At 40.1% G+C, this 13,826-nt stretch overlaps 1 pseudogene; it reads left to right on the top strand.

The window, feature by feature from the left end:
* Positions 1–291: 291 nt before the first annotated feature.
* LOC102384180 overlaps positions 292–13,826 on the top strand; it is a 14,777-nt pseudogene continuing 1,242 nt past the window's right edge.

Below are 13,826 nucleotides of genomic sequence, written 5' to 3'. Positions count from 1 at the left end.
TGCTGTACTGGAAAGTGAAAAATACTACTATCTCCTCCAACTGAAATATATCTCCAGTTCCAACGGCATTAACATACAAGTCCAGTAGATGGCTCTCACTGCCTTTTTCCTCTTCTAACACACAGGTGAGAGTCAGAGGTGGGGAAAGAACTGCTGGCTATTAAAGAGATCCCAATTAGTTTGGGGTTTTTTTTTGGAAGAGTGAGCATCATAACACCTATACTGTGAAGCAGAGAAGAAAATAATAGCTTCAGTAAGGCTCTGACTATAAAGCTTTCTCTCAATCCAAAGATGCCTTTATTCACTGTTACCACAAATGTAAGCAAAGATAAAGTGCCAGAAGGGTTCCTAGGAGAAGTCACAGAGCAACTATCAAAAGCACTGGGCAAACCAGCACAGGTAAGCACAAAAGGCTCCAAGACTTTATTTCTAATCTAGATACATAATGAATTGTACAGTGAGGTATCTCTGGGTGCTGTCTTTTCTGTATTAATGTCTACTGTTGTTTTACTGATGACACTGCTCACAAAATTAACAGTAGTCAACACCTTCTACTTTCACACATCTTGTTTACTACATTTTACCTAAAACACTTTGAGATCTAAACAATACACATTGCATTTTAAGACAGGGAACATGACTCACAAAAAGACATAACAACCCACTTATTATGGAAGCAATAATTGATTTCCTGACATTATGTTTCAATTTTGCTTTAAATTTGGGTTATTTTCCCACAATTACCATGCATACGCTATAAAAAGTCCTGAGTTCTGGTTCTAATTATGACAGGCTTTCCTGACTTTTGTGCATTCAAATTCCCGCCTATAACAATACATTCATATAAAGTTTTGCGTTGGGAAAAAAATTGATAATTGCAAATTAAAATAAATCTATACCAAGGCAAAATTCAAATAAAAAATAAAATACAAACTTGTGTGTGCCACTCTAATGGCACTATAATTTTCCCTATTGACACTAATTCTGAATGTTGCCCAGCATCTTTATGCCAATCCTTCCATGAATATAGATTACTCTTGAAATAAATGCAACATTTGTTTCAGTGGGCTAGATATTATTCAGCATCTTTGGCTTAATAAAATTTAATCTAGATTTGCAATGGACTAACTAGGTGTGTCTACATGTGTGCTTTAATCTGCAGTAACCTGTTTTATGGCACATTAAAGTGTTGCATAAAAAACATGCTAATACACTAATGTGCAGTAAAAATAGGGTCTTCCACACTAAGCATGACTAAAAAAGAGTGCACTTTCATTACTGTGCATTAGGGCAGCCTAATATACATTTATTTAATACCTCACATTAGAGGAACTAAATTTAAAGCACATAAGGAAAAGCATATTAATGAATGTGTAGACACACCCACAGAATACAGTATATCGTGTGAAGGTCAAAATGCATACTCAGAAAAAAAAGCATACTGATATTCTAAAAACTGCTTTCAGTGATCTTCCAATAGTATTTTCAAACATACATTTATTCTTTTCAAAGATACATTTTCAAACATACATTTCCTGCCCAAGTGCAGGGGGGCTGGACTCAATGATCTCATGAGGTCCTTTCCAGCACCTAACATCTATGAATCTATTAATTCTTTCTAAAAAAAGATGTTAATGACTGCAAACATGGAATTGATCCTGTTTATCAGGGCAGTAAGATGAGGCAGCACCAATAGTAGTTCTCAACCCCGGTGCCACCAAATTCAGAAAAGTTATGGAGGGGTGCCCTGAATCTAAAAAGGTTAAGAACCACTGATTTACACCCATGTATTCAGAAGCAATTTTTACACTTTTAAAGACTAATCATGGCAAGTCTGAAGTATAAGAGAAAAGTTAACAGAGCAAAAAAAAAAACATAAACTTTCTTAGAAGATGCTAATACCTTTTTTACATTACTGCAATTCACACACAATTGTATCTAACGAAAGAACATTTGATTTGTGACTAGGAACAAGCATGAGAAACATCAACCTGAAAAGCAGAATAACATATCTGACTGAGTCAGGTCCCCATTTGAATGTACCAGTAGGACATACAATTCAGTCTTCCAGACACGGGGATGACAAAATAAATGAGATAAAAGACATGCAGGTAGATATGCATTTTTTAAATGTCAAATTTAGAATTAGGATGAGTTCTTTTCTTCGCGCACAGCCTCCTGCAAGGCAAATGTTGCTCTTGCAACATAACTACAACCTTGAGGCTTTGCCCTAAGCATGTAGAAACTCCATAAAAGGTAAGGAAGTAGCATAGGTGTGACTGATGGCATAGAACTTGTCCATTAGGATCCCTATTTTGCTGATGACAAGAGAAGGAAAGAACGTTGAGTATGATGTGCTGGCAACTGGAAGAGCTGTTATTTTGTTTGCAAAACAGTAATATCATATGTGATCAAAGCAACAAAAGAAATAGGAGACCAAGCACTGGTTATAAATTTTCAATTAAAAAACCCTTTTCATTAAAAAAAAAATTGTCAAAAAAATCATTTTATAAAGTCAAACTTCTGCAGGAGGAGGGAGAAAATGGTATATTTTTGACCAACTCTTATATCAAAGATCATTTTTACAATACAACAAAATGTCAGATCTCCTCTCCAATGGTTTCCACAGCTACATACCAAGATCACCAACAAGATGTGAAAGCAGAACCTTGATGGTAAGAGATATTATTTGAACAAAAAAACCCCAGAAATAATAACAAGACTGCTTTTGATTTGTTACTCTGTTTCATTCAGAGAGAGCCATTGGGTGAAGGAAAAAAAAGAGTAAAGGTAAAGTATACATTCACAATATTTGATAAGGAATTTTGCTGTTACTGGAATCAGTGCTGTAAACCATGAAACAATGTTTGCAATAGCTGGCTAATTCATTGTGAATATATAATGGTGAGAGTTGGAGCATTTTCTCCATTAATAAAAATGTGTGCTTGGTAAGTATTTAACCACCTAATACTGTAGCCATCATTAGTACCAATATGAAATATAACAACCTTCCACCTTCTACTTCCTAAAAGTCTCATGTAAAGACAGTTTTTTAGGATGCACCATCAATAATAATATAAATAAGCAGAGACTAATCCATTTATTCTGGCTACCTCCAAACAAAGCTGGCCTAAGAAAACCTGATAGTTGATTGAGTGAAAGTGCCTTAAAACAGTTATTCTGTTTCATTTGCATATAATTGAAGACAGCAAAGTGCAGTGTACCTTAGTACATAATTTCTGGTCACATCTTACCAAAAGTGGTCAGAATACCCAGTACTGACTGCTCTCCACTTACTTCATTATCAAATCCATAGGCACTTTTTACCTAACAAAGACCCATGATGATACATTACCAATTTAGAGATTCTAAAACATCATTTTTAAAACAACTGTCCCTCCCAAGAGTCTTTGCAAGGATCTGTTTTCTTCATTAACACCAAAAACCTGCTGGGAGTTACATCAGATGTTTACTGAAAATGAGAAGTAAAATGGAAGTTGTCAGTTTAGGAGCCCACAGGATATTACCCCCTAGATCTGATAGCACTACCACTGTACTACTGTTAAGAGAGTTCTTGACCAGCCTTTCAATACTACTCGTTAAGACTTAGGATGCCAAAATGAAATTCAGCCTAAATACTTAAGAAACTAGCCAGACCAATCTCTGGATCTGTAGTGATCATCTCTGAGGATGATGAAAGGACTGGAGAAGGTGAGGGAATTATATACCAGTCGGCCTAACTTTGACCCCTAGAAAGATACTGCAATAACATTATTTATCCATCAATTTATAAGCATCCTCAGGGTCACATAATAATAAGACAGACAACATGGATATGTGAAAGTCAAGTAATATAAAAATAGTCCAATTTCTTCGATGGAGCAACTGACCTAGCACAGGGGTTTTCAACCTTTTTTCATTTGCAGACCCCTAAAAAAATTTGAATGGAGGTGCAGACCCCTTTGGAAATTTTGAATGGAGATGTGGATCTCTCTGAATTGTAAGTCTAGGTATTCACATTTTTTGATAGATCATAGTCATCTTGCGCAGATCCCTTAGACATAGAGAATCTGCAGACTACAGGTTGAAAGCCACTGACCTAGCAAATGAGGGGAAGCAGCAGATGTAGAATATCTTGACTTAGTACAGATTTCAGCAATATCACATTCAAATAACTAAACTAGGGAAATGTAGCCAAAATGAATTCTTCCTAACTTGCGTGTACAACTGGTTGTGCTCTCAAGCAGGAGTTATTAATGGCTTGCTGTCTAAAGCTAGGGACAGACATTAAAAAAAGCTGGAGCCTGAGTTGATTCAATCTTTGCAGGTTAGTCTAACTTGCCTAGGTTGAATCAATTTGCAACTGCACAGACATTCCCTGTGGACTGAGGAAATGCAGATCACATGCCTGCAGTTGCTCAGGCCAGGAGCCGGGGGGTGCTAGAGCATGCCCTCGACTACAAGAAAGCTGTGTTTGGGGGGGGGCGGGGGGTGGCCAGCCCGGGCAGCAGCTTTCCCTGAACTGCCCAGGGAGGTGTTTAATTCCCCACTCCCTACCCCACTGGCATGGACCCAAGCCAGGGTCCATCAGGCGCTCCCCGCTCCCTGCTGCAGCAGAGGGAGTGGGTGTGGCCAGATGCTGGCCGGCATGGAGCCCAGAGGCAGAAGGGGCAGGAAGTGGGGGGTTTTCCCCACTCTACCCCTACTGCCCCCGGGAGACCGCAGCTGGGTCTTCCACCCCGACTGCTGCCGCTGCTCACTCCCTGCTTGGGGCAAGCGGTGGAAGAAGTCCCCTCCTGCCCCTTCTGACAGATGCTGAAGGGAGGGGAAATAACCCCCATCCCTGCCCCATGCCTAATGGGCCCTGCCAGCCAGCATCTGGCCATGCCCCTACTCCACCACTGCAGCAGTGAGGGGGCAGGGCTCTTGATGGGGACAGCAGCCCCTGTCATGGTGTCTGGGGATTGCGAGCCTCTTCCTGGCAGAGAGGCTATGCTGCAGGGTGGGCATTCCCCCACCGGGAAGGGGCCATGCTGCAGGGCAGGCAGAGCTGCAGCGGACTGCGTGCGACAGCACCTGTGCTCGGAGGGGACCAGAGCCCTGCAAACAACCACGCTCCACAGCAGCTTTCCTGCCCAACAACGCAGGCCCCTGCACTAAGAAGGGGCTTGTTCTCCAGGAAACCATGACAGGGGCTGCTGCCCCTATCATGGTCACTCCCCCCTCACCACTGTAGCAGCCAGGTGGGAGCAGAGCCAGGTGCTGGCTGGCAGGGCCCCTTTAGACGGGAGGCAGGGAGAGGGGTTATTCCACCCTCTGCTCCTGGGGGACCCCAGCTGGGTCTGCCCACCCTGACTGCTGCCACTCACTCTGTGCCCAGGATCCCAACCTGAATGAGTTAGTGTGATGCTATTAAAAAAGAGAGAGAGAGAGAGAGAGAGAGAAAGAGAGAACACACACACACACACACACCCTTCTAAAAGCTGGAGTACTGCATCCAATTTGACATATGTGAACAAGAAAAAATCCAGAAATTACTGGAACAGGAATTATTTGTTTGGAAAAAGTGATCTATTAAGAAAGGTTAAAAGAACTAGGTTTTTTTAGTCTAGAAAAGAAAAGGGAGAAAGGACACAATGGCAGTTTCTTCTAATATATAAAAGGTTATATAAAAGGAGATATTGACTTGATTAAAAAAAATTTAACTGTGAGGAGCAAAGCACAGGAAAAGCCTGTCTAGGGAGGCTGTGGAACCCCCTTCATTGGATATTCTAATAGACAGGCAGAATTATCCCTTAGGTGTTTGTCTGAGTATATATAATCTATTTAAAGTTTGCAGTTTGATGGTTAGGTCATCAAGTCTATTGCAAGATAAGACAGTAGGTGTGAAAATCTCCTGTGATAGACCACCTCCCATCTTCAGGTCATTTTCTACTAAGCCCACCTTCCATAAATAGCTTTTTGAAAAAAACTCAATTGACTAATCACAGTTTTGCCTAGATATTTTCATATCTTTTGAAATACTTGTAATATTAAGTGTTCCTGCTTTGTTAGGTATCTCAGATCTGCACTCTAGTTTCTATAGCTTCTTTTTGAGGACAGACTTCTTCTACTTATCTGCTAAGACAATTCAATGATCCAAGTTCACACCTGTTACAGCTCCATAAAGATCTTTGGAATTATTTTAATATACTCTCATTACATCCTAAATTACTCATATTTTCCTCACATTCCTCACCCTTTTCTCTTATAACAAAGAACTTTTTTCACTTTTCTATCTCCTGAAAAAGTGTTTAAACAAAAATCTTCCAAGATATAATTAGAATAAAAATAGATCATTTGTATTTTTAATAATAAACCATCCCAAAATGCCAATGGAACTACTGGGAGTCAGGCACATAGGCATTTTTAAAAACACTATGAAACACCTAACTTCACATTAAAGGTGTCTAAAAATCTGGTCTTTAGTGACTTTTGCAAGATTAGTTCCAGGGCAGCACAGCATTTTTCAGCTTCCCCCAGAGGCACAAACTTCCAGTGATAAATAATCTCAATTGTGATAGGATTTTAACTTGATTTTTAAAAAGGACTAAATAACAATTTTTTTTTTATCTTGCTCACATTACTTCAAACACAGTCTCCCTCTGCTGGAATACTAGAATAAAGCATCAGACATCTTTGTAACAAAGGGTATGCATATGTTGTAAAGGGCATTTTTGCCTCCTGTGTTTCAGTGAAGAATAGATCCACAATGCATGCTGCAGTAGATACCTGAGCTAGCTCAAGTACTGGAGGCAGTCAAGGCCCAGAAGCACCAAGATCCATACAAGCTAATTTACCCTGGAGGGTAAATTAGCCTGCATGGTGCTCCATGCTGCTGCAATCAGACTGCTTCAGATACCCAGTTAACTCTACATGGTTGCATCTACACAAGAAATTTACTGATTAATTAGCTCCACGGTAAAATGTCAGCATCTACACATGTAACACTATTAGGCTGGAGTAAATTAATTTGCAAGGAATAATGCAAGGAATCCTGCGGCGGAGTAAAGAACACCACCGCAAAACACGTGTAGACGCTGACAGGGCTGGCTGGGACGTGAGGGTGCTTCAATGCAGGGACTGCCTGCCAGCTAGCCCTGCACTGAAGTACTCTCATGCCCCAGCCAGCCCTTCCGCAACAGGCTGAGCCAGGCTGGAACAGCCCCAGGCTGGCAGGCTGACCCCCCAGGCCTCCTGCCAGCCAAAGCTGCTCCAACCTGGCTCAATGTACCGTGATGCCAGATGCACATGTAAACCAAGTGCTCAGGAGCAATAAACTCCAGCATGATATGCGCTGGAGTTTATTGTGTCAAACTGATTTCACATGTAGACATGCCCCATGAGAAGCAGAGTAAAGCAGTCCATGTGGAGTCCTGTGATTGTGCAGATAGGCTGCTTCTAATACCTGGGCTAGCTCCCTTAGATCTATCTTGGGTATGTCTATGCTATACTGTGGTGCACAGTGCACATGTATCCCAAGATTGTCATTAGCATATATTTTGGAACAAAGAGAGCATCTTTACCGAGCATTTTGGAACAAGACACCACTGAAAACTCTCAGAACACCATGGACCCTTGTCACCCAACTTCTAGTTGAAAACACAATAAAAGGTACACAGAGCTCAATGTGATCTATGAACTAGCTGTGAACCACCTACCACATCCTTGCAGATCACCTCAGATTCACAGATCATATTCTGAGGACCTCTGCCATAAGAGTTAAAAAGAGGCCTTGACAGGGATTGTCCAGCCTCCCTAGAGATGTGGTCAAGGAAAAGCGTGTGGGTTAATTGCTACTAGTTCCAGTGATGCACTGCTAATGAACACGGGGAAGAAAGAAAGAAAGAAAAGCACGATGGATGCTAAAGAAACTGACTCCACCATGCCCGGATCTGACACTGTGTGTTAACAGCAGTAAAATTGTAGCTTGTATATGAATATTAACATAAATATGTTTCTTTTTTTCCCCCTTATCATGCACAAAAACAGGATTAAGCTATATTTTGTTTAATAAGGGGTGTTGATCTAGAGTTCAGGCTGTGTCAGCTCACATTTACATCATTAGATAATGCTACAACAGAGACCAGTGAGGTGCAAAATCTCTCTGGAATGTAGGGCAAGAGCACTATGACTTTGCACAGAAGCTGTGACTTAGATTTTACATACAGACTCCAAGACCCCACCACTGTAAGAGAATATCATATGCAGTATGGTTCAACAAGACCCCCAAAGAGTCTGTACTTCTTAAAGAAAATACCTACTGCTTAAGCATAGTAACATGACCAAAATCCAAATTTCACACTGGCACATAGGGAGTTACAGCTACAATTACCAAAAGTGCTCAGAACTCATTCCAGTGGGAGGGGGAACAACATTAAGCTAGCACCCAGCAGTTTAAAAAATCCCTCCTGCAAGTAGTCACCACATAAAGGGCAGACATAAGGCTATACCCCACCTGCCTCCCACCAAAACCGTATGTTGGGGATGTAAGCAGTGCTTGGCTTCATGCATTTCCTCTATGCACAAGTGAATCTAATCTTGCAGAAGTCAAAGGAAAATCTGTGCACTGACATAAGAATGCTCTGGGCATTCTTTGCATGTACCTATGTTAGAAAATCATGCTCCCACATGCAGACTACAGTGCTGCAGCACTCGCACACACTCTCGTATAAAGAAGTCTCCTCCTGGCTTTGTATGAGCCCAGACACATCATAAAAACTTACTGAAACTTAGTAACACCCATTTGGGTCTACAGGCAACCCCTGCTTAATGCTGTTTTGCTTAGAGCTATTTTGCTATAACGCTCATTTTAAATGGATACCTGATTTTACTTAGCACTTGGTGAGTTTCGTTATAAATCTCGTGGTCGCCATCTTGGGTCATTAAAAACAATTGGAATCACCATCTTGGGTTGTCAAATACTTTTGGTTTCACTTAATGCTCATTTCACTTAACGCTCATTTTTTCAGGAACCAATTAAGAGCACTAAGCGAGGGTTGCCTGTAATGGCACTTGCACTGTTAAATACTCTCCAGCCTTGTCTAATTCTTATTATCAAAAAATCTCTTGTATTCAAAAGCTTGTTTAAACAGCCCAACTACACAGTTGGTCAAATAAAAGATATAATTCTAAGAAATCCTTGTCTCCTGCATTGGACCATCACAGCTACAACATCACTCTTACACCACTTATCCACTTATTATTAAGGAGTCTTTTTCACTGCTGGTCTGAATGACATCTGTTCCCAGAGTTCATTGCCAAACATTTTCTCTGTTATGAAGTTGACCTTGACTCTTGCATCAAAGTGTACTTCATCTCTTTGTAGATATGTACATATTTATGGGAGTACCCATAGGAGTGGAGGCACAGGAACTATGTTACCAGGTGTAACAAGCAAATCATGCAGCTTATTTGCAGTGCAACCATGATGAAATGTATCACACAGCGTGTAGCAGGGTGGTCTGGCCCTTTAAGTGGGGCAGCTATCCATGTGGTAGGAGCCCAGCTGTGAATGACTGGCTGGCAGTTAAAAGCCCAAATAGGGGGCAAGTCAGGGGTTTGAGTTGAGGGAAGAAGTAGTTTGTGGGTAGAAGGCAGACCAGGGCCAAAAAAGCTTGCCTCTAGGAAGAGCCAGAGCAAAATGGCCTCCTCCTGCTGTCTAGAGAGAGGCTTCAGGGTTGATTTACTTCTGTGCTTGGACCAAGGGTTATTATTTTGAGTTATTAGTACCAGCTAAGGGGCAAAGCTAGGCAGTGAGGCTGCAGGTATACAAGCCTGCTTATAGGCTATTGTTTGAACTGTCTGAAGGACTCTTAATGGGGCAAAGCATGCTGGCAGGTATAGAGATGTGAAGGCCCAGAAAGAAAAAAAACAGAAACATTTGGGGGGGAAAATGTTTCTTTCCAAGGACTTTTTTGGGGGTTTTTTGGGAAAATCAAAAAATTTTGGAAAAATTAAAAAAAACTTTTATGAAATATTTTCTTGTAGAATGATGAATAAAATGTTTAAGACAAGGTGTTCATATATTGCTACCCTTTACTCCCCAAAAATATTGTCTGATAACTATGTAATAGGAAGATTTTTATATAAGACTATCTACAGTATCAGATCAATATAATTCCTGTACACTGAGGACAAGCAGTACAGTACAACTCTCAAATGCAAAAGCAAGATGCATTTTTGCCCCCTGGGGCACTGACATTTTCACAAGAGAAGGAAGGAGGATTCAGTGCCTTCTTTGCTTGTGGACTTCTTCTATTGTTGACTTCTGATCTAGAGGTTGGTGGATCTGCTCCTGTCCTCCTGACTAGACTTCAAAGGACTGGAAATGGATACTGGCAGCAGCATCCATTTGTTGCTGTAGAGATTAGAAACAGGGAGCTTATTGCCCTGCTTGCTCAAAAGCCTCAGGAGAGGAGAAAGAGCAAGTCAAATGTGTTGGAGTTGGAAGGAACCTGCCTCCTCCTGGCCCCGTGACCTTGAGATCCACAGAAGTACAGAAGCAGCACAAAGGAGCTAAAAGAGAGTATACTTCTTTATTGAAAGGTAAGAGCTTAAATTGTTCTGAATTCAGTATACTAAACTACATTTTCGCTGCATTAGTATATTTTCATAACCTATGTGATTCATAATTGAATTCCTACTAATCTGATGTTTTGTGACAAATCACCCAACCTAAGCAGAGAGGTGAAGCCTACAGGGCAGGGAAGTTGTTCACAGTTAATTCTGAAGAGGCTTCTCCTCCATCCATTACTAAATTTGTACCTGCTTTAGCTTAGTGTTTATACAGGCAAGGTAGCCACTAAATTACATCTTTCTTTTTTCTCTCTCAACAAAATGGTGAGACCAACTTCTAGCATATGGAAGCATTTCCACACTACAAACTATTCTGAGGGGAGAAAAATGTGATTTGCAAATACAGTCAAATGAAATATGCATTTCCAAATGCTGCTAAGATGACCAAACACATCCTTGTATGTAAGAAGTGTCCTGCAGACATTAACAAATCCTTTGTGGGTAAGTGAGGAGGAGGAGGTAGATCATGATGATGAAAGTGCAAGTAGCTCTTTCCAACGTTTTTGATCCAGAAGTCCTGCTGCTGCTGCTGCTGCTTCTATAACATCAGTATCACAAAGGGTTGCCCAATCAACATCCCCAAGTAACCAAAAATTGCAACCAACTGTATATAAAAGACCCTCGATAGCTTCATTTGTAGACAAGATGACATCTGAAGATCACGAAAAAATTGACCAAGCTCTTGCAAGAGTAATATATTCTTCTGAGATGCCATTGTCCATAACTGAAAATGCACACTAGCAGGAAGCTTTTAAATTACTAAGACCATCATACTATTTGCCCAGAAAACATTCTTTGAGTAAGTCTCTTTTAGAGTCAGAATCTGAACTATGCCAACTGTGCAATATGTGCAAGGAAAAATCAACAAAGTACTGTATCTTGCAGTACTTACAGATGAATGGACAAATGTGTGGGGAGAAGGAATCATAAACTTTGTGATAACACCTCACCCAGTTTTTTACAGAAGCATTGAAACAGGAGAGAACAGGCATACTGCAGAGTATATCAGCAGTAAAATATGTGAAGTCCTACAAAAGATTGGGAGCAGTAAAGTATTTGCTTTGCTGACTGACAATGCAAGTAACAGGAAAACAGCATGGGAGATCATAATGGATAAATAGCCACATATTACTGCAATAGGATGTGCATCCCATGGGTTAAACTTGCTTCTTAATGACATCATGAAGTTAGACACTCTGCAAAAGATCCATAGAAGAGCAAAAGAAGTTATAAAATGTGTAAAAGCTATTCATATTGTAGCTGCAGGCTTTAAGAAGAAGCAGGAAAAAAAGAATGTAAAGAATCAAATAGTGACACTCAAGCTCTGTAGTTAAACTAGATTAGGTGGAGTGGTAATCTCATTTGAAAGTTTACTAAAAAAAAAAAGCAGCTCTTCAAGGAACAGTATTAATTAAGGATCTTAAAGTACCCAGAAGTGTAAGGAACACTGTACTTGATGAGGCTGTCTTCTGGGTTCAGCTGCAGAACTCCCTGAAGATTCTAGAGCCAATTTCTTCAGCAGCTACTGCATCTGGATCAGACAGTGCACTTCTGTCAGACATTTTTTACTAAATGGCCCAGATAAAATCAACTGTTTTTAAATGTATCTCCACTTACAAGTACAGAAGAAAAAAAAGTTAAAGACTTTATTAACAGATGGGAAGAATTTTACTGCCAGTCAATTCATGCTGCTGAAAATCTCTTGGATCCAAGATTCAAAGGCAGAAATGTTAGTGATGATAGCACTGCTACTGCATTTGACTGGACTACAAAATAAACAACACATTTAGGACTTAATGTTGGAAAGGTACTTTCAAATGTTGCAGAATACAGAACATCTTCAGGTATTTGGTCCAGGAATGCAGTCTGGGAATCTGCCAAGCATATCCCTCCTGAAGCGTGGTGGCAAGGCCTTTGCACGACATAACCTCTATCTCTTCCTGCTTCTCACCTGCTTCTGATTCCTCCATCTTCTGCAGCATGTGAAAGAAACTGGTCTATGTTTGGAAATACTCACACCAAATCAAGAAATAAACTAACACTTGAAAAAGTAGAGAAGCTCGTCTCAATCCAGGCAGACCTTCAGTTTTCAGAAGTCCGTGAAGATGATAAAAATGAAGGATCAGAAGAAGCAGAAACTGCTGATAGTGATAGCTCAGAAAATGAGACTGATTAGACAAAGTTTCATGTAGCAAAATTTGTATTCAATAAGTCTCAGTGTGGAGGGGTTCCCTTTTATCTCAGCTCTTTTTTCTAAAAATGAGTGCTTTCTGTATCTGCTTGGCACTATGGAGGAGACTAAGTCCAGAATACATAATAACTTTCTTTGTTTTACTATAATGTTGATGGTTTCTTGTATTTTAAACTTTAATTTTTGCCTGCTTCACATAAACTGGCAAAAACTAAGAGATGCTATGTTCTTTAGCTTGTAGCTCCATTTGTAACAAAAATTAAAAACATTTTAAAGTAAATTCAATTCATAAATTTGTAATTATTATCTGAATAAAACCATACTTTTAAATGTAATAAATATACCAAACATGATAATTTTATGAGTAAACCGAGTTATACATAATACATTTTATGTTTGTAAAGTAGCAAAGTGAATTTAGATCTATAAAGGATGCTAAAAAAATAAGTATTGCATATATTTCTAGTTTTCCCAAAATTTCCATTTTTTTTCTGGAAAAAGTTTTTTTTTCCATGGATTTTCAGAAATCTTATATCTCTAGGCAGGTACCCCAGCCTGTCTACATGATGTCATGTCACTGCTTGCATTAAAAGCAGCTTAGTTCTGCAAATGGCAAAGAGATGCTGAAAGTAGTGTCTCCTAAACAATGCAGCGTTTGGTTTATAACTGTCCTACTGGATGACTTGCAGCAATGCCATTATGAGTTTTGTATGTATAAACCAGGGAGGGAGGAAAAATGCAGATTATGCTGAGGAGAGGCATAAACTATAGGTAGGTGCTGGCTGCTACTGGCTTTCAATGAGGCTTTGGTACCCAGGTGTCAGTCATGCCTTTGAAAAACTCTCCAGCAATGACAAAGAAAAGCAAACATTTTTTTTCTTCTTCTTCTTACAGTATATACAGATAAAGGTCTCCACTGACCAGATGATGGCTTGGTGGTTCCCAAGACCCCTGTGCCATGTGCTTTCTCTACAGCATTGGCAAGATAGGAGATCAGGAGAACAAGGACTATTCAAAG

The sequence above is a fragment of the Alligator sinensis genome, unplaced genomic scaffold, assembly GCF_000455745.1.
Source record: "Alligator sinensis unplaced genomic scaffold, ASM45574v1 scaffold505_1, whole genome shotgun sequence".
NCBI classification, from domain to species: domain Eukaryota; kingdom Metazoa; phylum Chordata; order Crocodylia; family Alligatoridae; genus Alligator; species Alligator sinensis.
The sequence above is the reverse complement of the archived record's forward strand: the minus strand, read 5'-3'. Positions and strand labels throughout refer to the sequence as shown.